Below are 26271 nucleotides of genomic sequence, written 5' to 3' on the forward strand. Positions count from 1 at the left end.
GAGCAGGCTGGTTTTAGTAAGAACTGTGGAACCTTAGAAAATATCATAGTCTTTTAAACACAGATTGAAAAGTATCCTGTTGGTAAGGGCATGGCTTTATATTCTGCCTTTATCGATATCTATACAGCGTTCAATTGGGCTGACCGTGGGATGCTATGGAGAAAATTGGTTGCACTGGGATTGTTGCTCTGCACTCTTCAACTTGGACTCAGGTTTTGATAGGAGGGACCCAGACTCTGTCCCGCAAAGTGAAGACACATAATGGTTTGAAGCGGGGTGCTTACTTGCGCCCCTCCTTTTCTTCCTATACACCCATGACTTACCTCGCAGAGTCTTTCTTAGCTGTGATAATATGCTAATTAACTTTTTTTCAAAGTAAACATCTCTAAGAGTAAAGGTATGGTTTTTCAGGTTCCGGGAGTACAGATTTAGGAAGGATTTGCACTGGTTCCTGGGGGATGATAGGTTGGAATTGGTGAAGTTGTACCCATATCTTGGTAGAATCTTTTCTAGTAATTGCTTAGTTAAGGATCATATCAGTCAGTGTAGAAGTGAGGCATTATCTAAAGCTGCAGCCATTTGCAGAATATGTAAGTGTTGCGGACAAAGGCATTTTGCCCATGTTTTGCCGATTTATACGATTAAAATTATGCTCTCACTGAGCTACACCTGTAATGTAATGGTAGAGTGGTATTGGTCCTTTTTCAAGAAGGTTGAAGGGCATATTCGGTGCCAAATCTGTAAATTGAATTTTGTAGCTGTACCTTCAGTCTTCCTGCTTGAATTTGGGCTCCTCTCTATGAATGTGTTTGACGTGGCAGCTGTTCTAAGGAGGGGGAATAACATACTGAATAGTGACTTTGGTTCTGTTTGGACTGCATTAAAATATGAAATGTTTTATAGCTTGAAGGGAAGAAGTGCCATTTTTTTAAATTATATGGAAGCTCTCGATATGTTCAAAATTGGTCAGAGTGAGGTGGTACCACTTCCAAAGCTTATCTTGAAAAGCTGATTAAAAAATCAATCTAAGAAGTGAGTCTGAAAAGGGACATTATGCTTTGTACTCAGTATGCCCGAAATGAATTAGTAGTGGAGAGTAGCATCTGTAAAAAACCATAACCGTTTGTTCTATGGAACCTTCCCCATGGTGTGCGTAGAACTATTTTGTTATTAAGGTGGAACTTGCTTCTGTTACGAATTATCACTGAATCCTGGGAAGGATTAACTAGAGAGGAGAGGCTTTGTGATCTTTGTTGGAATTATGTCAAAAATTTAAATCATGTGATATTTGTGTGTTCTCTCCTACACTCATTGCATCGTCAATTGTTAGGCCCAATGTTCATAAAGTACAATAGAATTTCAGTAGCGGAGGCCTGGAAATGTCTCTGCTCCTCCATCAGAAATAGTTTGTTAAAAAATGTTTACATTTTAAAAAAATTCTTAAATATTTTTTAGATATGTTTGTACGTTGTAATTCTATATTTACTGTATTATGCTTTGCACTTGTGAAATTGGGCATTTTAGGCCTTAAAGATTTTGCACAGTACAAAGAGAAGTTCCATATATGTATCGTTCTGTAAATCTGAATGTATTGCTCAAATAGAAATACTGTACTCGTTTTACACTGTAAAAAAAAATCACATCATACTTGCTGCATTGTACTAAGCTTATATAGTTTCCTGCATTCCCCAAGAAGTGTATTATAATGCTTAACTGATTCAATTGCCAATTTGCTCTTTTTCTGTTCGTAGGGCCTTTCATCTAAAGTAGAGCATGGTTGTCCGCCGAATGGCGTCTTCTGGTATTTTATGATTCTGTATATTTTATACTGTATGAATTGCCTTTTAGAAAACCTTTTTTGTATTTATGTGGATCTCTTTGAGCTCCAAATTATAAAAAAAAATACTTGAATACTTGCAGGAGGAGGCGGCACAATAGCAAAAAAACACATTATGGTAAATGTCAGCAACTGCCAAGAGGAAGTGCAAAGAACAGTATGTTCAGTGGTACTAAAAAGACTAAAGACATGATTTAAAGGTATTCATCTCTGCTATTGCTGGTATGCAAATGATCACAGATGAAAGCAATCTTGGCAACCTTATTTTTGACAATGTTGACCAACACATATATTTCTCTGTCTAATTTAATAGCTAAACTTTGGGACCTGGATTCCCCCTTCCTTTCAGACTGATGATGCAGCCTTGAGACATTTCAAAGAGATCCTAACATTTCCCCCAATGAAAGTCAATTAAGGGTTACAAGGAGACAGAGAGGCTACCACTTTGGTACTTCTCGCACATCCCTCACCACTCCTAACTTACACGTTCATGAAGGTAGTGGGGGAATAGAAAGTAAGCAAATCTTTGACAGTCTATTTGCTTCTTGTAATTTCCACCCCTTGTCCTGGCACAGCCCCCTTACCATCAAACTGGACACTCTTGAGGGCTAATGGTGCGGCAAGAGTGTTGTTTATTCTACCACCCTGGAATTTTTGTCAATTGACATCCATGACCTGTTAGTGTTCTGACCACTGCTGGCTCTGGGTTTGGGAGGTGCACAGTGGGACTCATTTTGAGGTCATATCCGGCCCGTGTTCTCTTGGGATCCTGGGGTCTCGCTCCACCATTTGTGCATCTTGCACCTAGGAACAACTGCCCATCTGGACACTTGCTTCTTCCCCATTCTCCTTGCATTTCTGGGCCCAGCCATCCCTTCTCAGAGGAACCATGGTCTTTCCATCAACCAACTTTTTAAATTCCGTGGATATCGCAGGCTGTCACAAGTCTTTGCAAGACCTTGGCTGGTACATAAGCCTCAACAGACATTTTGAGGGCATCAGTATACATACTTCACCTTCAACATGAGGCTTTGCTTGACTTCTTGTTTAGTGATCTGGGAACTGTCTTGCCTCTTTGGAAGCCCAGCACCCGCTCTGAGAACTCTCACCAGAAGAAACAGTCAAGATACCTTGAATCAACTCCTCATCCAAGGATTCCAGTGTCATCGTCCTGAGCCTCAGCCCTGAAAAAAAAGAACAAAGTACAAGTAAGATAAAAAACCTTCAACGAGCAAAGTGCTGTGTAGGATCTATCTGCCTACAGCGTAGTGCACTACACCTAGCCAAGATCTTTTAGTGCTTTGTTTAAAGAACATTGAACATTGTTAAAGACTACTGAAATCTGAGTTTCAATACTCAGTTCTAACCAGGAGTTCATGAGCTGATTGAATTATTTGGAATAAAAGCTAGAATGTCCAAGACTGATCAAATCTTTGTCGTAAAAACAATCAACGAGAAAGCTATTTGATTTGTTAAAGACTAAGAGACTGATTACGAGTTTGGTGGTGCGGGGCAGGGTCCGCCCCACCGCCGCACCCACAAATACATGGCTGGGCAGCCCACCAGATAAGGAGTTTCCTCCTTTCTGGATGTTTTTCTTTTAGTGTTCCCACATCTGTGCCTCAATAAATGGGCAACACAATGGGGACGCCAAAACAGTTCCTGCACGGCATGGACTGTTATGTCCATGGCGTGCAAGAACTGGTGTTCATGCACACAGGGGGCACATATTATAGCCCCCTGTGTGCATCCACATCACATGAGGCAACAGAGGGCCCTATTTCCTCTCTACCACGGTTTTCATGGAGGAGGAACCGCCATGAAAACGGTGGCAGGGAGGAAACTTGTAATATGCTTGGCAGGACCGCAGTGATCCCACCAAGCATATTACTGCCCCTACACAGTGACACCACTGGCAGGGAACATGGGTGATGGTGGTCCAACCGCCCTAATTGTAATTGGGCAGTTGGGAGACCGCCACTTCCATGCCCCTGTGAGTCTCGCGGTCCATGGACCACCAGACTCGTAATCAAGCCCTAAGAGAGTATGAAAATAACTGTAATAGATTACCTGAGGTGTCTTTTGAAATTCTGAAATCACTGTGAAAAAACAGTTTGGAGAATAGCCCAGAATGCACAGTAAAGTATATTAGAAAGGATTGCTTGAACAGAAGAGACTAAAAGCTTGCACAGGGCCAAAAGAAGAGGATCAGAAGAACCAGTTCACTTGATTTCTCATCTCTCATCCCAACAACCTTCCCCCTTGCCTTCAGGAACACCTGCCGGCTCACAATGAGTATTCTCTTTGTAGAGAGGTGTTCTTGGGGGAGTGGGCAGAGCCACATTGCCCCATTCAAACCCTTCTGGATTTCAGGTGAGTGGCAAGACTCACAGTTAAGAGTTGTCCGTATTGTCCTAAATGCAACCAGGAATACCTGCTAGGGTTTTCTTTTTTTTCCTCGTGGATGAAATCCCTAGAGATCGGATACCACAATGGATACTTTACCTGCTGGCCGGTCATCAGGCAAATAGGTAATGGTTTCGGAATGGCAGAATTTTCACCAAATACATCGGGCGATGCTAGCAACATGTTGCTGCTCACCACTACATAGTTTTGTTAATATCTCAATGCTGTGTTGGTACACGCAGCAGATGTGGTAGTGAGTATGGATGGAGTAGGGGGACAGACACTTTGACTTCTTATTGGTACTCCATAGAGATTCGCTTCCTCCCCCAACTAAACACAAGGTCACTAAACTTCCCTAGAGGAGGCGGATGGAACTCTCCTCTAAATGGGACAGGGATAATCTCTGTTACAATGGGTATGCTAAAAAAGCCTAGTTCATACCCAGCCTGTAGACATTAGAGGAAGGCATCTAATAGAGTGGAAAACACTACATAATTCCTATATGAGGCCTCCTATTCTCCTGGGCAGTGGGAGAGTAGTCCTTACAGTGATGTGGAATTACTGAAACCATTTTTCCTCTTTCCACAAGACCCCAAACCCTCGTTCTAAATACCTCATAGAAATCTTGATTTAAAAGTAGTAAAGCTTTAGAGAGTACAGTACTCTACGGATATTGATACCACAAGGAGCTCTGACCTGCATCATAACCTTATCTTCCACCCTGATATACACACAAACTCATCTTCAAGATTTAACTCACTGCCTTAACTCTCTGATGCACTAGTTTGGACTCAAGAAACAGCCCACCTAGACAATACTCAGATCATAATGAGGACAGACAGATATCCAGATTTTAGCGCCAGTCATTTTCGTCTGTGAATGGCATCAATCCATCATAGAATGCACTGCAACTGACCTCCCTTAACCCTCACCCTGAGATGAAGGCCTTGGACTCAACCGATATGCTGACTTTCCATCACCTCTTCAAATAACTCTGTAGTCAGTATGAGTTTGATTCAACTCTCCACCTTCAAAAAGATCCTTCCCCACAGAGAGGGACTTTAGTAAATGCACTGATTTTATGAAGACTCACTGTTCCTCAGCAGGGATATCTGGACGTTGATGCTGCTTCTTCTGGCCCAACTTGTACTCTTAGGAGGCTAACAAGCCACTCTTGAGAACACAGGGCCATCCTTCCTGAGCATTGGAGAGTGGTGTCCCCAGCTCTTGACCATAATTCCTCAGTGCAGTACTATCTATATCACCAATAGCACTATTCACCTTCTTATCCCACCGGCTAACAGAGGTCACGTCCCTGCTTGAAAAGATTTTGCAGAGAACGTCCCTACTGTGACTGGAAGGTGCAGACGGTCCTGTAGCAGAGGAATCTGTTGCTTGCCTGGAAGAAAGCTAGTGGTCCAAAAACAATTGAATATTTTCCTTGCTTGCTTCTGTGCAGCTTTCTGCCAGTGGCTCAACGGTGTAGAACAACCCGTGTAATGCTGTTGGGAGTCTGTGCAACAGAAACTGTGGACTAGTGGATGCAGATTTGGAAACTTTTACATCAAAGTAGAAGTGCTACACGACAATTTCAGAAATGCTGAGCCAGAGTTTTCATTTCTGGAAGACTGGATCATAGTGCCAAGCTCACCCAAAAAAGATGCAATTTTGGTCGCTTTCTCTAAGTATAAATAAATAAAAGGGAATCTCTTGAGAGTCCAATCCAATTCTTGATTTACCAATCATATATTATACAAAACAAGCTTTCAAATGTCCATGATGTTGAGGTGAAATTGTCCAACTTTTGATGCTGTGCAACTGGAAACTGGGGACAAGTGGATGAAGATTTGGAGACTTTTTCATCTAGGTAGGAGTGCTACACAAAAATTCCAGGAATGCTGAGGCTGAATTTTCATCTCTGGAATACTGCCCGAGGTGCCAAGCTTACGCAAAAAAGATGCAACTTTGTTAGCTTCATTTGAGTCCAATTCAATTCTTGATTTATCAATCACGTATTCTACAAAACAAGCTCTCAAATGTCCATGATGTTGAGGTGAAATTGTCCTACTTGTGATGCTGAGGGTGTTGCATTAGCAGGGAAATGATGATTGGAATGATATGTATAAATTCCAGGAAACATTAAAAAAATGTATGATAATATTTTGTTATACATGTCATATACAGCCCTGATGAAGTACCTTGTAGGGACGAAACGCATTGGCTGGGCTGCTACTGTCTGTATTAAAAAAGAACTGAACAATAAAGATTGACTAATGTTAATAAATGACATGTGAGTCTCCTTATTGGATGGTAGATGTGTTCTAGCTGCGCCTCAACATTATGGACATTCGAAAGCTTGATTGGTAGATTACCTGATTGATAAATGAAGAACTGGATTGGACTCGCAAGTGCTTCCCCTTTATGTATTTATATTTATGTGAGGATTAGGGAGTTTTAGAGCGGTTTGACCATGAGTTAAGAATTGAATAGAATGAAGTTCCTTATTTTACACTTGTGCCGTGGAGTCTAACCATTTCTGTCAAGGGCTTCAGGTTTCAAGCTTCATCTAAGTAGCTTTACCTGCTCTAAGTTTTTGGTGCAAAGTTTGAGACTACAGTAGGAAGACGGGTCTCATGCAGCCCTTCTTGGATGGATCTTCCAGCCTTGCCCATTGAATACCTAGGATCTCCAGCAAGTTTCTAAGTCCAAAGGCACAGCGTTTGATTGTGAAAAACTATAAACTTTAATCCAGCAATGGTCACTATCACGTCAGCTGCAAAGGGCATCTAGGTTTCAGTCTACTGCACGCTAGTGAACAGCAGTGGTTTTTGATTTCCTATGGTTTTGAAGGATTTTGTTGTATGTTTGCTGTGTTGGTTCATTTTCCTTGTGCATTTATCTCAACAATTGTCTTTCAGGCGAAGGGCCTCATTCAAAGCTGAGTGATAAATTGGTGGTAATTACCATGCTTCATAAATTCTATTACTCCGAAGTGGGTGATTTACCAGGGTGCAGTAAATATGGCGTACTCTGAGTTCTGAAGGTTGGAAAAAGGCATAACTTGGGGTATCAGTATTTGGCATACCAATTACTGCATGATAAGCATATTTTCTGAACAGTTTCACCGAGACAATTTCACCAGGCTTTTTCAGGAAAAATGGTGCCAGGGAAAATTGTGTTTGAGGGGTGTGTACCCTTATGTGTAAATTCTCCTGCGAGGTATTAACTCCATGTGATATGTTCAAGACATGGTACCCACCACAAGCAGATTTTGCCTACAACTTGGAAACTCCTACTTGCACACAAGTTGGACTTTACCTTGCTCCTTGGAATGAAATCCTAATTTGCCCTGGACCTTTTTAGATATAGATATATATATATATATATATATATATATATATATATATATATATATATATATATATATATATATATATATATATATATATATATATATATATATCTTTTTTTTTTTTTTTGGTACTTGGAAATGTACCATGTTCATTTTCCTGAGGAAAGCCTGCTTTCTATGCAAAGGTACCAAAAGTGAGCAGCGAATTTTCCACAGTTTGCCTTTCAGTAACAAAATGGTTGGGCCTTGTGGAAGCTCGCCACGACCAACTTATAGACAGTGGCCTCTCTCCATAACAGTTTCACAATCTTATTCCCTGCATGAAGAAACCAGGGTGACAAAAGAACAAGAAGGGTGCCAAAGTCCATAGGAATACCAAAGCGTGCATCACACAGGAATCTTCAAGACCCTTCCTATTCCTGCAGCAGGGTCAGCACTGGAAATATGGAGAAGTGTGGCTCAGTGGTTAGAAGTGGCAGACCCGGAAGTTGAGATCGGCTGTGGACCAGGGTTCGATTCCCCGCCTCGGCGGGTCTCGGGCTCTAAAATTCCACGGACTCGATAATTCTCACTCCGGTGCCTACTCGACTCACGGGGTCACACCCTGCGACTCTGGGCAATAGCTTGCTTAATCTCCACTACGGCCCCTTGCGGCGGGATGCCTGGCTTTCACCTTGTGGATACCCTGCCGGGGTATCTCACAGGGGAATACCAGGACGGGTTCCCTAAGCAAGCGCTTAGATACCGTGTCGGTGATTTGCGCTATATAAATACATGTACATTTACATAATGGAGATATCATACATTAAAGAAGAGAACTTGGGAAGAATATGAAACAAGAACTACCCCCAACAAAGAGATAACAATAGATGGAACCACATCATAAACCACATCATAAATAAATAGTGCAGGATGGAGTGTTGCATTAGGAGGCCCATTTGCAAATGTTGTAAGTGTTGATAGTGTACTACAACATTTAGTTTAGCGCCCAGAAATCCAGAGCCGTATTTCACGGAGTTGTACATGAGTACCTCAAAATTAGAGGAACAAGGGAAAAAGTCAGTTGAGATAATGCAATCTGTGTATTTTATTCACTGAATAACTATCATTAGTAATAATTGCAAAAGGGGAACTCATTGAAATGCTATTGGTTAATCTGAATCAGTCAACAAAACAGTATAATTTCCAAGGGCAGTAAGCTACATAGATGACTAAGCAAGAGGGTGGCAGGAGGAGGAGTGTACGTCAGTGACGGAAATCTTGTAATCTAAGGAGACTTCCAGAGTGACTCATGATGGACTCTGTGTTGATTCGTGTAATGGTGACCCTGGTGTATCGGAGGACTATTCCCTGCCGGACATCGCCGCTCTTACAGAGAAGAATCAGATTAGGGAGGCTAGCTAATTTTACTTTATTTGAAAGCTTTTTTACTTAAAATCACTTATTGACCCGGACTTGGTTTTAAGCACGCCTCTGGACCGTGTACCTAGCTGTCCATCATCACTGGCTTTGTATAGCAGTACGCCATCTTCAAGGGTTTCTCTAATGGGCTCAATGAACTCCTCGAATTGTGACTTCTGTGTGTCCACAGGGACTCAAGTACCTGGGCAGTCATGTAATCTTGAAGGGGAGGGAGCAGGTGGGGGAAGGGCCCACCCTGATATCTTATTATGTGTTGAGATGGTCCTATCCTCGATTTTGGCTTTGCTGGATAGATCAGTTGCAAATTTTGATCATGTGCTGGATGAGTTGTCTCTAATTGTAATGGGTGTACTGCACCCCACTGACTTTGGCTTATGTTCAAGGAAGGAAGAAAGGGTTATTGAAATGAAATCTCAAGCCTCCAAGAATAACATAGTGGCAGGAAATGGGGTGGCATAAACTGGAATTCAAGCAGGTGATCATGTTAAACTTAGGACCACTCTTTATTGGCAGCCTAATGGTGATCCCGAGGCCACTTAGGAGATTGATAATATTGCCCTGTTCTTCCTTTTTAAATAATTTATCTGAAGGACAATTTTTAAAGACCCTTCCCTTATCTCTGGGGATGTAGGTTTGCAAGATGATCCTTCTAGTGCTAATTTACCACAGGCTCACCAAGATGGTGTTTCTCTTGTGAAGGACGACCCCCCCACCCCCCGGTCGTAATAGAGCAAAACGCCAAAAGAGGGAAAAGAAAAAAAATCGGGACATATCTTGAAATATAAGTCTAAAAAACATAGGTATTCTAATGTTTTAGAAGAGTCCACTCCCATTATTCAGCCTCAAAAATTAGAAGGGGCGAAGAACGCCGTCCTTCATTTAGGTCGGGAGCTCAAGTTCCCAGAAGTAACTAGTATGCCCTGCTTTCCTAATATACTAGAAGTACCAATCCTAGACTGTCATCGGTTGGACAAGGGACTCACGCAAATAGGGGTAACAGTCCATAATAACTGGGGTGGCACAAACGCGGGTATAGCGAAGGATGATGCTGGGGATGGGAATGATGAATTGGTGAGAACCGATGAGAAAGTTCACGGAGTCTCCCAAGAGGCTGAGTGGGTCCCTAAAAGATCTTCCTCTGCTCCCCCTTGTGGGGAATCTTTTGTACGCATTGCTCTCAAATTCGTGAGGACTATTAATGAAGAGGCTCCCCCTTTTTTACATCAGCACAGCCACTTAATATTGGGGCTGGGCCAAGGCATAATAATACTCCTCTTGATGGACTTGGTTTTTGTCATCTCTCTAATACCTTGAATTATGTTTCTTTGTTTGATAGTGAATTGGGCCCTCTGAATAGAAGTTTTATCTAGCAGCTTCTATTAGAAATTGAGGCCCTGTTCCTGGTGTCAAGTAAAGATATTGATCGGGTGTATTTGGGCCCCTTGCTCCACTTCCGAGTTCTATGGTTACATTTAGCTCTAGTATTGTTGTAAGGCTAATCCTGGCCAATGTGGACCATTTCTGGAAAAATGATTATTATTGTTATTTTTCCATTTAAAGAGACCATAGCCCCTAGGCCTGATAACGTTAGATTGGGCATCCAGGATTCCACCCAGGATTTATGTAGTAGTAGGGGGTATGCAAACATGAAGGATATCACAATTTCAATTGGTAGAGTCACTGGGAGGAGAGTGGTAATCATTGTGGGTAATGAGGACCAGTGGGCCAGGGAATCTGGGAAGGGAGATGAGTTAGCCCCCTGGACTTGGGTAGCAGGTGCATTGAATGCTTCAAAGACAAACATAAAACTTCCAATGTTGCAGGTGTAGCTCCTTGAGTAAAATTCTTTCTTGGAATATGGTGGACCTGTGACAGTCTAATTCCAAGTTAAACTTTTTAATGCGTTTTTTGTCCACTGATAATTTGCTTACAGGAAACCTGAATATGTTCTGATTTTAAATATGATAATTATTTAATATTTTCTTGTGCAGCAAAACCCATGGAAAAAGGTTATGGCAGTGGGGATATTGCTATCTTACTCAGTGGTAGTATACATTGGAATCCTAAGGTGTTTATCCATTCCTCAAAACTTTGCATCTGCTTAAAGTTAGCCCTGTGCAATGTAATAGGAGTACCATATACATCCTTTCTTTTGGTAAATGTTTGTATCCCCCCTGTGAGGACATCTGACTCTTTAGTCGAGTCTATGTTCTCTTTTGTAAATAATATTGTCTCGTATGAATGCACATTGATAATCATTGAGGGAGATTTCAATGCCAACATCTCACATTTTTCTTGTTTGACCATTGGAAACTCAGAGCTGGCGGAGGTATGGAGTATTTGCGAGGCTATTTACCTGGTAATATTAGATCAGATAGGTGGGGTCTATGCTTACTGGACTGCCTGAGATCCAATGACCTCATTGCTTTAAATGGCAGATTCCCAGAGGATTCTCCATCCTCTTTCACTTTTCATTCTTGTCAAGGTCAATCATTAATTGATTATATGGTGGTCTCTTACCAAATGTTTGGTACTTGTTTTCAATTTGAGGTACTGAGGGCGTGATCACAGTATTCTCTCGGTGGCGATTGATTTAGAGCTCAATGCACTCGAGTCCTAGAATTCCAGAAATGACAAGATTTTTTGCAATAAAACAAACTGATGTACTTTTTGCTCAAATAATAACAAGATGAATTTGGTCGCTCATGTTAAAACAGCAAATTTAGGCCCTTCTTCCACTTCACTAAAGAACTCTATTCCCTGGTTTAAAAAGCAGCTGTCCCTGTTTCAATCACGTGGGAGTTAAAATAGAAATACTGGTGTTAAACCGTTGGTGGTTATCCCTTGGGAGGTATAAAATATTGGTCTTTAATAGCTGAATACTGTGATTCCAGAATTAAGGCTGAGGCCATTCCTATATCTGAAGCAGAGTGGACCCACTATATCTCGCAATTACATGCCACCAATTCCAGTTGTAGGATTCTGTTGGAGTCGAATGTTGAGCCTCACTCATTGAACATACTGTTTTATTAAGGGGGCAAGGTACTCCAGGGCGATAGGCCAGGATGAATATCCGATATCTCTCATCAAGCAAGATGTTTCTGCATGGGCTCTTTTCTGTGTCCGGTGTTTCAATATTGTTATCTATATGGGGTTATACTATCATCCTGGAAAGGAAGTGTTGGTGTGCCTTTATATAAAAATGGTCCTAAAACCTCTCCCGCTAGTTTCAGGCAGATTGCCTTATTGGATGCAATTGGGAAATTGTTCGCCAAGAGTATTCTTCTTCATCTTCAGGATTGGGCATTTTGTAATAATTTTGTTCCTGTTGAGCAGGCTGGTATTAGTAAGAACTGTGGAACCTTAGAAAATATCACAGCCTTTTAAACACTGATTGAAAAGTATCTGTGGGTAAGGGCATGGCTTTAAATTCTGCCTTTATCGATATCTATACAGCGTTCAATAGGGCTGACCATGGGATGCTATGGAGAAAAGTGGTTGCACTGGGATTGTTGCTCTGCACTCTTCAACTTGGACTCAGGTTTTGATAGGAGGGAACCAGACTCTGTCCAGCAAAGTGAAGACACATAATGGTTTGAAGCAGGGGTGCATTCTTGCGCCCCTCCTTTTCTTCCTTTACACCCATGACTTACCTCACAGAGTCTTTCTGAGCTGTAATAATATGCTAATTAACTTTTTTCAAAGTAAACATCTCTAAGAGTAAAGGTATGGTTTTTCAGGTTCCGGGAGTGCAGATTTAGGAAGGATTTGCACTGGTTCCTGGGGGATGATAGGTCGGAATTGGTGAAGTTGTACCCATATCTTGGTAGAATCTTTTCTAGTAATTGCTTAGTTAAGCATCATATCAGTCAGTGTAGACGTGAGGTATTATCTCAAGCTGCAGCCATTTGCAGAATATATAAGTGATGCGGGCAAAGGCATTTTGCCCATGTTTTGCCAATTTATACGATTAAAATTAAGCTTTCACTGAGCTATACCTGTAATGTAATCGTAGAGTGGTATTGGTCCTTTTTCGAGAAGGTTGAAGGGCATATTTGGAGCCAAATCTGTAAATTGGATTTTTCAGCTGTACCTTCAGTCTTCCAGCTTGAATTTGGGCTCTTCTCTATGAATGTGTTTGACATGGCAGCTGTTCTAAGGAGGGGGAATAACATACTGAATAGTGACTCTGGTTCTATTTGGACTGCATTAAAATATGAAATGTTTTATAGCTTGAAGGGAAGAAGCGGCATTTTTTAAAATTATATGAAAGCTCTGGATATGTTCAAAATTGGTCAGAGTGAGGTGGCAGCACTTCCAAAGTTTATCTTGAAAAGCTGATACAAAATCAATCTAAGAAGTGAGTCCGAAAAGGGACATTATGCTTTATACACAGTATGCCCGGAATTAAATAGTAGTGGAGAGTAGCATCTGTAAAAAACCATAACCGTTTGTTCTATGGAACCTTCCCCATGGTGTGCGTAGAACTATTTTGTTATTAAGGTGGAACTTGCTTCTGTTACGAATTATCACTGAATCCAGGGAAGGATTAACTAGGGAGGAGAGGCTTTGTGATCTTTGTTGGAATTATGTCCAAAATTTAAATCATGTGATATTTGTGTGTTCTCTCCTACACTCATTGCGTCGTCAATTGTTAAGACCAATGTTCATAAAGTACAACAGAATTTCAGTAGCGGAGGCCTGGAAATGTCTCTGCTCCTCCATCAGAAATAGTTTGTTAAAAAATGTTTACATTTTTATAAAATTCTTAAATATTTTTTAGATATGTTTGTACGTTGTAATTCTATATTTACTGTATCGGGCTTTGCACTTGTGACATTGGGCATTTTAGGCTTTAAAGATTTTGTACAGTACAAATAGAAGTTCCATATATGTATTGTTCTGTAAATCTGAATGTATTGCTCAAATAGAAATACTGTATTCGTTTTACACTGTAAAACATTTTTCACATCATACTTGTTGCATTGTATTAAGCTTATATAGTTTCCTGCATTCCCCAAGAAGTGTATTATAATGCTTAACTGATTCAATTGCTAATTTGCTCTTTTTCTGTTCGTAGGGCCTTTCATCTAAAGTAGAGCATGGTTGTCCGCCGAATGGCATCTTCTGGTATTTTATAATTCTGTATATTTTATACTGTATGAATTGCCTTTTTAGAAAACCTTTTTTGTATTTATGTGGATCTCTTTGAGCTCCAAATTATAAAAAAAAAATACATGAATACTTGCAGGAGGATGCGGCACAATAGCAAAAAAAACACATTATGGTAAATGTCAGCAACTGCCAAGAGGAAGTGCAAAGAACAGTATGTTCAGTGGTACTAAAAAGACTAAAGACATGATTTAAAGGTATTCATCTCTGCTATTGCTGGTATGCAAATTATCACAGATGAAAGCAATCTTGGCAATCTTATTTTTGACACTGTTGACCAACACATATATTTCTATGTCTAATTTAATAGCTACATTTTGGGACTTGGATTCCCCCTTCCTTTCAGACTGATGATGCAGCTTTGAGACATTTCAAAGAGATCTTAACATTTCCCCCAATGAAAGTCAATTAAGGGTTACAAGGAGACAGAGAGGCTACCACTTTGGTACTTCTCGCACATCCCTCACCACTCCTAACTTACACGTTCATGAAGGTAGTGGGGGAATAGAAAGTAAGCAAATCTTTGACAGTCTACTTGCTTCTTGTAATTTCCACCCCTTGTCCTGGCACAGGCCCCTCACCATCAAACTGGACACTCTTGAGGGCTAATGGTGCGACAAGAGTGTTGTTTATTCTACCACCATGAAATTTTTGTCAATTGACATCCATGCCCTGTTAGTGTTCTGACCACTGCTGGCTCCGGGTTTGGGAGGTGCACAGTGGGACTCATTTTGAGGTCATATCCGGCCCGTGTTCTCTTGGGATCCAGGGGTCTCGCTCCACCATTTGTGCATCTTGCACCTAGGAACAACTGCCCATCTGGACACTTGCTTCTTCCCCATTCTCCTTGCATTTCTGGCCCAGCCATCCCTTCTCAGAGGAACCATGGTCTTTCCATCGACCAACTTTTTAAATTCCGTGGATATCGCATGCTGTCACAAGTCTTTGCAAGACATTGACTGGTACATAAGCCTCAACAGACATTTTGAGGGCATCAGTATGCATACTTCACCTTCAACATGAGACTTTGCTTGACTTTTTGTTTAGTGATCTGGGAACTGTCTTGCCTTTTTGGAAGCCCAGCACCCGCTGTGAGAACTCCCACCAGAAGAAACAGTCAAGTTACCTTGAATAAACTCCTCATCCAAGGATTCCAGTGTCATCGTCCTGAGCCTCAGCCCTGAAAAAAAAGAACAAAGTACAAGTAAGATAAAAAACCTTCAACGAGCAAAGTGCTGTGTAGGATCTATCTGCCTACAGCGTAGTGCACTACACCTAGCCAAGATCTTTTAGTGGTTTGTTTAAAGAACATTTGAACATTGTTAAAGACTACTGAAATCATCTGAGTTTCAAAACTCAGTTCTAACCAGGAGTTCATGAGTTGATTGAATTATTTGGAATAAAAGCTAGAATGTCCAAGACTGATCAAATCCTTGTCGAAAAAACAATCAACGAGAAAGCTATTTGATTTGTTAAAGACTAAGAGACAGATTACGAGTTTGGTGGTGTGGCGCAGGGTCCGCCCCGCCGCCGCACCCACAAATCCATGGTTGGGCCGCTCACCAGATAAGGAGTTTCCTCCTTTCTGGCTGTTTTTCTTTTGGTTTTCCCACATCGGTGCCTCAATAAATGGGCACCACAATGGGGACGCCAAAAACAGTTCCTGCACGGCATGGACTGTTATGTCCATGGCGTGCAAGAAGTGGTGTTCATGCACACAGGGGGGCACGTATTATAGCCCCCTGTGAGCATCCACATGACGTGAGGCAACACCTTTGTTTCCTCTCTACCACGGTTTTCATGGAGGAGGAACCGCCATGAAAACGGTGGCAGAGAGGAAACTTGTAATATGCTTGGCAGGACCGCAGTGATCCCACCAAGCATATTACTGCCTCTACACAGTGACACCACTGGCAGGGAACGGCAGTGATGGGGGTCCAACCGCCCTAATTGTAATTGGGCAGTTGGGAGACCGCCACTTCCACGCCCCTGTGAGTCTCGCGGTCCATGGACCACCAGACTCGTAATCAAGCCCTAAGAGAGTATGAAGATAACATTAATAGATTACCTGAGGTGTCTTTTGAAATTCTGAAATAACTGTGAAAATATATTTTGGAGAATAGCCCAGAATGCACAGTAAAGTATATTAGAAAGGATTGCTTGAACAGAAGAGGAGACTAAAAGCTTGCATGGGGCCAAAAGAAGAGGATCAGAAGAACCAGTTCACTTGATTTCTCATCTCTCATCCCAACACCCTTCCCCCTTCCCTTCAGGAACACCTGCCGGCTCACAATGAGTATTCTCTTTGTAGAGAGGTGTTCTTGGGGGAGTGGGCAGAGCCACATTGCCCCATTCGAACCCTTCTGGATTTCAGGTGAGTGGCAAGACTCACAGTTAAGAGTTGTCCATATTGTCCTAAATGCAACCAGGAATACCTGCTAGGGTTTTCTTTTTTTTCCTCGTGGATGAAATCCCTACAGATCGGATACCACAATGGATACTTTACCTGCTGGCCTGTCACCAGGCAAATAGATAATGGTTTCGGAATGGCAGAATTTTCACCAAATACATCGGGAGATGCTAGCAACCTGTTGCTGCTCACCACTACATAGTTTTGTTAATATCTCAATGCTGTGTTGGTACTCGCAGCTGATGTGGTAGTGAGTATGAATGGAGTAGGGGGACAGACACTTTGACTGCTTATTGGTACTCCATAGAGATTCGTTTCCTCAGCCAACTAAACACAATGTCACTAAACTTCCCTAGAGAAGGCGGATGGAACTCTCCTTTAAATGGGACAGGGGTACTCTCTGTTACAATGATATTGCTAAAAAAGGCCTAGTTCATACCCAGCCTGTAGATATTAGAGGAAGGTATCTTATACAGTGGAAAACACTACATAATTCCAATATGAGGCCTCCTATTCTCCTGGGCAGTGGGAGAGTAGTCCTTACAGTGATGTGGAATTACTGAAGCCATTTTTCCTCTTTCCACAAGACCCCGAACCCTCGTTCTAAATACCTCATAGAAATCTTGGTTTACAAGTAGTAAAGCTTTAGAGAGGACAGTACTCTACGGACATTGATACCACAAGGAGCTTTGATCTTCATCATAACCTTATCTTCCACCCTGATATACACACAAACTCATCTTCAAGATTTAACTCACTGCCTTAACTCTCTGATGCACTAGTTTGGACATCCATATTTTAGCGCCAATAATTTTCTTCTGTGAATGGCATCAATCCATCATAGAATGCACCGCAACTGACCTCCCTTAACCCTCACCCTGAGACGAAGGTCTTGGACTCAACCGATATGCTGACTTTCCATTACCTCCTCAAATAACTCTGTAGTCAGTATGAGTTTGATTCAACTCTCCACCTTCAAAAAGATCCTTCCCCACAGAGAGGGACTTTAGTAAATGCACTGATCTCATGAAGACTCACAGTTCCTCAACAGGGATATCTGGACTTTGATGCTGCTTTGTCTGGCTCAACTTGTACTCTTAGGAGGCTAACAAGGCACTCTTGAGAACACATGGGAAAGGGGAATTAAGAAAGACATATGTCACTACTTGGCACCCTGTCCTGGACCTGGTATTGATTAGTCTCATGTATTCAAGTGCTCAAGAGAATAAACAAACAGCATTTACTATATAGTCTTCTGAACTTAACTATCTTCCATCTTAGAAGTATAGAGTGTTACTTAAATCTGTGTGCAAAGGCATCCTTGTTTGCTCCACTGAGAAAATTCACACCGTCCTTCCTGAGCATTGGAGAGTGGTGTCTCCAGCTCTTGACCAGAATTCCGCAGTACAGTACTATCTATATCACCAATGACACTATTCACCTTCTTATCCCACTGGCTAACGGAGGTCATGTCCCTGCTTGAAAAGATTTTGCAGAGAACGTCCCTACTGTGACTGGAAGGTGCAGACGGTCCTGTAGCAGAGGAATCTGTTGTGTGCCTGGAAGAAAGCTAGTGGTTCAAAAACAATTGAACATATTTCTTGTTTGCTTCTGCGCAGCTTTCTGCCTGTGGCTCAATGGTGTAGAACAACCCGTGTAAAGCTGTGGGGAGTCTTTGCAACAGAAACTGTGGACTAGTGGATGCAGATTTGGAGACTTTTATATCAAGATAGGAGTGCTACATGACAATTTCAGAAATGCTGAGACAGGGTTTTCATTTCTGGAAGAATGGATCATAGTGCCAAGCTTACCCAAAAAAGATGCAATTTTGGTGACTTTCTCTAAGTATAAATACATAAAGGGGAAGCTCTTGAGAATCCAATCCAATTCTTGATTTACCAGTCACGTATTATACAAAACACGCTTTCAAATGTCCATGATGTTAAGGTACAATTGTTCAATTTTTGATGATGTGCAACTGGAAACTGTGGACAAGAGGATGAAGTTTTGGAGACTTTTTCATCAAGATAGGAGTGTTACACAACAATTCCAGAAATGCTGAGACATAGTTTTCATCTCTAGAATACTGCCCATGGTGCCAAGCGTACCCCAAAAAGATGCAACTTTGGTGGCTTCATCAGTCTTCCAGAAATGGAACAAAAAAATAAAGGGAAGCACTTGAGAGTCCCATTTAATTTTTAATTTATCAGTCATGTATACTACAAAACAAGCTCTCAAATGTCCACGATGTTTAGGTGAAATTGTCCTTTTGTTGATGCTGAGGGTGTTGCATTAGCAGTGAAATGATGATTGGAATGATATGTATAAATACCAGGAAACATTAAAAAAGTATGATAATATTTTGTTATACATGTCATATACAGCCCTGATGAAGTACCTTGTTGGGACGAAACATATTGGCTGGGCTGCTACTGTCTGTATTAAAAAAAGAACTGAACTATAAAGATTGACTAATGTTAATAAATGACATCTGAGTCTCCTTATTGGATGGTAGATATTTCCTAGCTGCGCCTCGAAATTATGGACATTTGAAAGCTTGCTTGGTAGAATATCTGATTGGTAAATGAAGAACTGGATTGGACTCTCAAGTGCTTCCCCTTTATGTATTTGTTTTTATTTGAGGATTAGGGAGTTTTAGCGCTGTTTGACCATGAGTTAAGAATTGAATAGAATGAAGTTCCTTATTTTACACTTGTGCCGTGGAGTCTAACCACTTCTGCCAAGGGCTTCAGGTTTCAAACTTCTTCTAAGTAGCTTTACCTGCTCTAAGGTTTGGTGCAAAGTTTGAGACTACAATAGGAAGAAGGGTCTCATGCAGCCCTTCTAGGATAGATCCTCCAGCCTTGCCCATTGAATACCTAGGATCTCCAGCAAGTTTCTAAGTCCAAAGGTAAAATGTTTGATTGTGAAAAACTATAAACTTTAAACCAGCAATGGTCACTATCACGTCAGCTGCAAAGGGCATCTAGGTTTCAGTCTACTGCATGCAAGTGAACAGCAGTGGGTTTTTGACTTTCTATGGTTTTGATGGATTTTGTTGTATGTTTGCTGTGTTGGTTCATTTTCCTTGTGCAATTTTCTCAATTATTGTCTTTCAGGCGAAGGGCCTCATTCAAAGCTGAGTGATAAATTGGTGGTAATTGCCATGCTTTGTAAATACTATTACTGAAGTGGGCGATTTACCCAGTGCAGTAAACATGGCGTATTCTGAGTTTCTGAAGGTTGGAAAAAGGCATAACTTGGGGTATCAGTATTTGGCATACCAATTACTGCATGTTTAGCATATTTTCTGAACAGTTTCACCCAGACAATTTCACCAGGCGTTTTCAGGGAAAATGGTGCAAGGGAAAATTGTGTTTGAGGGGTAATTACCCTTATGTGTAAATTTCATTACAAGGCCGGAGGATACATTATGCATGCTTTATCTTTTAATGCAGTTACAAGCAGCCGCACTACATCACAAAGTAAAACAGTTGTAGAATGGAATAGTCAGACAGTATAAGAGGCATGAGCACCAAACAGACAGCCTCTTTTAAATACGGCTCACAAGCAGATAAGTTCCTTATTTTACTTCATTGTGATTCTCTCTTAATAACTGTTGCCTCGACTTTGCCTTGCTAGTGCCTTGAAAGGGATTCCCCCTCCACCCCCTACCCTGCCACCTTCTCAATGCCTTGATTCCAATTTACGGTCTCTTTTGGCATTCTCCCGCCCTCATTTCCACTTCTCCTCAACGGAGTTCACGTATACTTGTACTTTGGGCGAGCGCACGTGCTTTGAGCGCTTCGATCTCTCCTTTCCCCCAATCTTTTGTTGTTCATGGCGGTGCTTGTTTTCTGAGGAATCCGCCGCCTACTCTGCTCATGGAACGTGCAGGCAACACGCTTTCTTGCCGCCTGGTAATGCGCTTCCTTCTCGTCTTGTTTTCTGCCTTCATTTGGACCGTGTTGCCTCTCTCAAAACCCGGCTTTCTCAGCCTCTCGCTCGAGAGCGACCCTCCTTCAAGGAGCGGACCTTGGCAGTGGGAGTGCTGCATGCTCCTGCTGCCAAGGTCCTTTCCTCTGCACCTTCCAGCAGCAGCTGAGCTCAAGCAACCTCTGACAGTTGCTCTCTTCAATCAGCTGCTGCCGGTCACTCGTTGCCTCTACATTAGCGTTTTTTTCTTGCCTTTTGGACAGCCTTTACCCCGTTTTTTAAAATAGACCTAAAAAAAATTATTAGGTTAGTCCCTTATTAATTTATATAATTTTATATATATATAAAAAAAAGAGGGGAGCATTTACCTTTTCCCTTCTAGATTCCCTTGTAGATTAGGATATTCCTCCTTCTGAGCCTAAATGTCGGACATAGATTCTGATGATGCTCTAGCCATCTCCCCCAATTTTACTGATGATTCCTTTAAAAAATGTATTCAAAGTGAAATGAAGTCCTGTATGCTGGACACTCTTAAGGAGTTCATGTTCACTAAAAGACTGTTTCCTTCTGGACAGGACTACTGTAATGAAGGATCTACTATCATTCATAATGAAAATATGCCCACTAATAAGGGGAAAAGAGCCAGAAAATCTAAGAATATTGAGCCTAACCAGAGCACTGTGGGAGGACTTAGCACCTCAATTAATTTGGGAGGTCCCAGACCCTCAAACCTTATGGGAGGTCCTCGCACCTCGAATATTTTGGATATCCATAGTGGCACAAACTATTCAGGTGTCCCTTGCGGCACAACTAACATGGCCTACCGACTAATTAAGGAGATAATGTAACGCCACAAGCAAGCAATCCAGCCTGGATGGGTCGTCCGAAAAGGAGACAAGGCGGTAACAAAGTAGCCTCATTTTCAATCGGAAGCCAGCTTTTGGCATAAATGATGATGCCAGCCAATCAAAATGATGGGCAGGGCTTCAACTCCACTTCTGAAATCTCATCGATTACAATAAGCCCCGCAGAGCGAGCAGCGCAGGCGCGCTGCAACGCAGGTCTGCGAGACCTAAATAGGGCCACAATACAGGTAGTTCTCTATTTTGAAAGCCTAATCTGAATCCATCTGCACAAAAACTGGTGATATCAGCAAAAAGTCTTATTTCAACTCGTCTCTATGCACAGACAACATAGTGAATGTCAGCATAGTGGGTCTGGGCACCTTTTTATCATTGCATGGCATATGCAAGCCACAGGCTAACAAAACCTGAATCTGCCTCCTCAGAAGCTGTAAAGGAAAGTGTGGAGTTGTATGGGGCTAAGAGAATTTTTTTATCTGTTTTTGCAAAAGGCGTGAAATTCACTGTTTGGTCCACATTTTTCCAACATCCTGCCTGGGCACGTATGTTAATTGAAAGAAGCTTACTTATTGACAGAGTACAAACTTTAAAAAAGTGCTTTGATTTGTTTGTCCTTCCTTATCGAGAAATAAGTCTGTCTTTCACATCACCTACAGCTATTACATACCATGGGGGTATTTCTGACAACAGGTTTTATATCTGAGGCCAGTCTTCCAATGTTCTTACCAGTGCAATGTGAAGCTTAAAACTTCTCTTTCATTGGCAGAATAACTCTGGTTGGAATTTGGTGCTACTGAGGAGCTGTAACTCATTGTCATACACTGCTTCTGCATGGTGATCATCCTCTCCAGTTCCTCCCTCTTCCGTCTTCCTCAGGCCATCCCTTCTTCTTGCCCCTCCTTGCTCAGTCTTTCTCCCCTCCCTCAATCCTTCCCTCCTCTCCGGTCCCCCCCTCTATTTTCTTCCGGTACATCCGCTGCTCATGATGCTGCGTGCCTCTCAGTCCGGTGTCAGACACCCGCCCCCCCTACATTGCTTCCTGCCCTAGGTTCCCTTCCTCCAATACACCTGCAGCTCTGTCTTGGCATGTCCTCTCCAGTCTGCTCACACAGCTTAGAGCACAGCCTGCCCCTGTGATTAGGGCTCGCCTAGGCAGAGGTTGCGCTGTCTCTGCTAGACATGCTGTATTTAGGATATGGACTTTAAAAGCTCCGCACATTTTCAAGGATTGCCACTGTCACATGTGTTGTTACGCAGAGCTTGTGAGCACTATTTCTTTCTTTAAGCTAGAGCAGTTGAGACCAGTGCTCGTGGTTTACAGAGATCTGTTGTAAACAGGGCAGTAAATCTTGATTTTATCTTGCTACATTTGCTATGCATTCAAAGACTGAGGTCTGTTTTGGCTGCAGCTGCCTCATTCTCCCTCCTGCTTTTGAAACACATGGCCTGGCATCATGGTCCCTGCCTTCCTATGGTTGAGGCCACCTCAGTCTCAGAGCTCAACAAGCATTTGCAATGCAATAGGTCTCGCATTTGCGAGAGTTTGAGCTATTGGCATTGCAAATGACAATGCCTTTTATTTGTGTGTTTTGAAAACCTGCAAGCGGTGCATAAACATGCACATTGTACTTCAGTTCATTGCTTACAAGAAGCAAGGCTGGCAGTAACAGAGCCTCTTTTACTGCCAGCCTTTCTTCTCGTTGCATGGGCTATAAGTACTGTGTGTGTCTCGTTTATTGCCTCTGTGAGTACAACAAATGTTTGCCACTACTCTTTGATAAGCCTAACTGCTCGCCGACACTGCCACAAAAGAGAGCATTAGTATTATCTACTTCAGCCTCTGTAAAGCCTCTGGGGATCCACTGGACTCTCGGGACACCTCTTTTTGAAATAGTGTATAGAGAGCCAGCTTCCTACATACAGGAACACAATTGGGCAAGCACAGGTATATAAAGAGGCAACTGCTATACAAATGCTACAATACAGTTGAACACACCCAAACATAGACACCTAGTAAAGTAAAGTAAAGTCCACATTTGTAAAGCGCACAATCACCCGTAAGGGTCTCTAGGCGCTGGGGGGCCGTCGGGAAGATTAAGCGAGCTATTGCCCAGAGTCACATGGTGCTGGGCTAACCTGCCGCCGGAGCCGGGGATCGAACCCTGATCCCCAGATTCCAGCGTCAGTCGCCCTGGCCGCGGCGCCACACCTCTTCCACCTACACACTGATTAATACATAGAGGCCAATGCACAGTCATAAAGACACATACACTCACACTTAAACACATGCACAATCTGGGTATCACTAAAATCTATATTTTGGAAGCACCATTTTACCTTAAACATGTCTGTGCATTTTGTAACAGTCTATATTATACAGTGTGTGATACAAATTTTAAATAATAACTTACATATTCACACAGGCTCTGACCTCATAACACTAGAAATACACAAGTCACTATTCTCTACTGCACCGCCCAAGAGTTAATTCTGTTTCCTAAGGCGAACATGTAGTCCTGAATCAGACTGCATGATCCCGTGTGTAGTAATTGTATAGCTCTTCGTTCCCTAACAGCACAGCATCCATGGTAATATGCATCATGGCTGCAAACTTATACGCAGGGTACTATGCTGCATGGCTAAACACTTATATGCAGGGTAATATGCTGCATGGCTAAACACTTATATGCAGGGTAATATGCTGCATGGCTAAACATGGATATGCATGGTAATATGCTGCATGGCTAAACATGTATACACATTGTAATATGCTGCATGGCTAAACATGTTTACGCAGGGTAATATGCTTCATGGCTAAACATGCATACACATGGTAATATGCTGCATGGCTAAACATGAATACGCATGGTAATATGCTGCATGGCTAAACATGTATATGCATGGTAATATGCTGCATGGCTAAACATGTATATGCATGGTAATATGCTGCATGGCTAAACATGTATACGCATGGTAATATGCTGCATGGCTAAACATGTATATGCATGGTAATATGCTGCATGGCTAAACATGTATACGCATGGTAATATGCTGCATGGCTAAACATGTATACGCATGGTAATATGCTGCATGGCTAAACATGTATATGCATGGTAATATGCTGCATGGCTAAACATGTATAAGCAGGGTTATATGCTGCATGGCTAAACATGTATACGCATGGTAATATGCTGCATGGCTAAACATGTATATGCATGGTAATATGCTGCATGGCTAAACATGTATACGCATGGTAATATGCTGCACGGCTAAACATGTATACGCATGGTAATATGCTGCATGGCTAAACATGTATATGCATGGTAATATGCTGCATGGCTAAACATGTATAAGCAGGGTTATATGCTGCATGGCTAAACATGTATACGCATGGTAATATGCTGCATGGCTAAACATCTATACGCAGGGTAATATGCTTCATGGCTAAACATGTATATGCATGGTAATATGCTGCATGGCTAAACACGTATACGCAGGGTAATATGCTGCATGGCTAAACACGTATACGCAGGGTAATATGCTGCACGGCTAAACATGTATATGCATGGTAATATGCTGCATGTCTAAACATGTATATGCAGGGTAATATACTGGATGGCTAAACACGTATACGCAGGGTAATCTGCTGCATGGCTAAACATGTATATACAGGGTAATATGCTGCATGGCTAAACACTTATATGCAGGGTAATATGCTGCATGGCTAAACACTTATATGCAGGGTAATATGCTGCATGGCTAAACACTTATATGCAGGGTACTATGCTGCATGGCTAAACACTTATATGCAGGGTAATATGCTGCATGACTAAACATGTATACGCATGGTAATATGCTGCATGGCTAAACAAGTATACACATTGTAATATGCTGCATGGCTAAACATGTTTACGTAGGGTAAAATGCTACATGGCTAAACATGCATACACATGGTAATATGCTGCATGGCTAAACATGTATATGCATGGTAATATGCTGCATGGCTAAACATGTATATGCATGGTAATATGCTGCATGGGTAAACATGTATAAGCAGGGTAATATGCTGCATGGCTAAACATGTATACACATGGTAATATGCTGCATGGCTAACCATCTATACGCCGAGTAATATGCTTCATGGCTAAACATGTATATGCATGGGAATATGCTGCATGGCTAAACATGTATACGCAGGGTAATATGCTGCATGGCTAAACATGTATATGCATGGTAATATGCTGCATGTCTAAACATGTATAAGCAGGGTAATATGCTGCATGGCTAAACACGTATACGCATGGTAATATGCTGCATGGATAAACATGTATATACAGGGTAATATGCTGCATGGCTAAACACTTATATGTAGGGTAATATGCTGCATGGCTAAACACATATATACGCATGGTAATATGCTGCATGGCTAAACATGTATATGTATGGTAATATGCTGAATGGCTAAATACATATACGCTGGGTAATATGCTTCATGGGTAAACACTTATTAGATCCCAAAAGCAAGACCTTTTGGCTATGCCAATGATTGTAATGCCCTGAGGGTCAGAGCTCTCCTCTGATGTGTCACACATGATTCACAGGGGCGCGTGCCTGAAGTTTACGAACTAAGAGACACATATGAAAGTGTCTGGTATTTTTGTTACCTGAAAAGTGGAATTTTAAGAAATGAGACGTGCATGTGTTTTTAGAGAATCAGCATTGCACTGAAAATAACATGTAAGCTAAATTGTGTACTTTCATAGTTGTATCCATTGATACAGCCAAGTCAGACATACTTTCATTAATGATACAAGACTTACACCGGGGCCTCTGTGTCCTCTCAGTCTGGTGTAGCTGGTATACGTGGTACCTC

At 41.8% G+C, this 26271-nt stretch overlaps 1 long non-coding RNA gene across 1 annotated transcript in view; it reads left to right on the top strand.

The window, feature by feature from the left end:
• The first annotated feature begins 14096 nt into the window (after window positions 1-14096).
• The window catches only part of LOC144761957 (uncharacterized), a 90592-nt gene continuing 78417 nt past the window's right edge, over window positions 14097-26271 (top strand). Inside the window, exons 1-2 of the long non-coding RNA XR_013595976.1 lie at window positions 14097-14147; window positions 15237-15393. This is a non-coding gene — a long non-coding RNA (uncharacterized LOC144761957). The remainder of the gene's footprint in view (window positions 14148-15236; window positions 15394-26271) is intronic.

The sequence above is a fragment of the Lissotriton helveticus genome, chromosome 6 (genome assembly GCF_964261635.1).
Source record: "Lissotriton helveticus chromosome 6, aLisHel1.1, whole genome shotgun sequence".
NCBI lineage: Eukaryota > Metazoa > Chordata > Amphibia > Caudata > Salamandridae > Lissotriton > Lissotriton helveticus.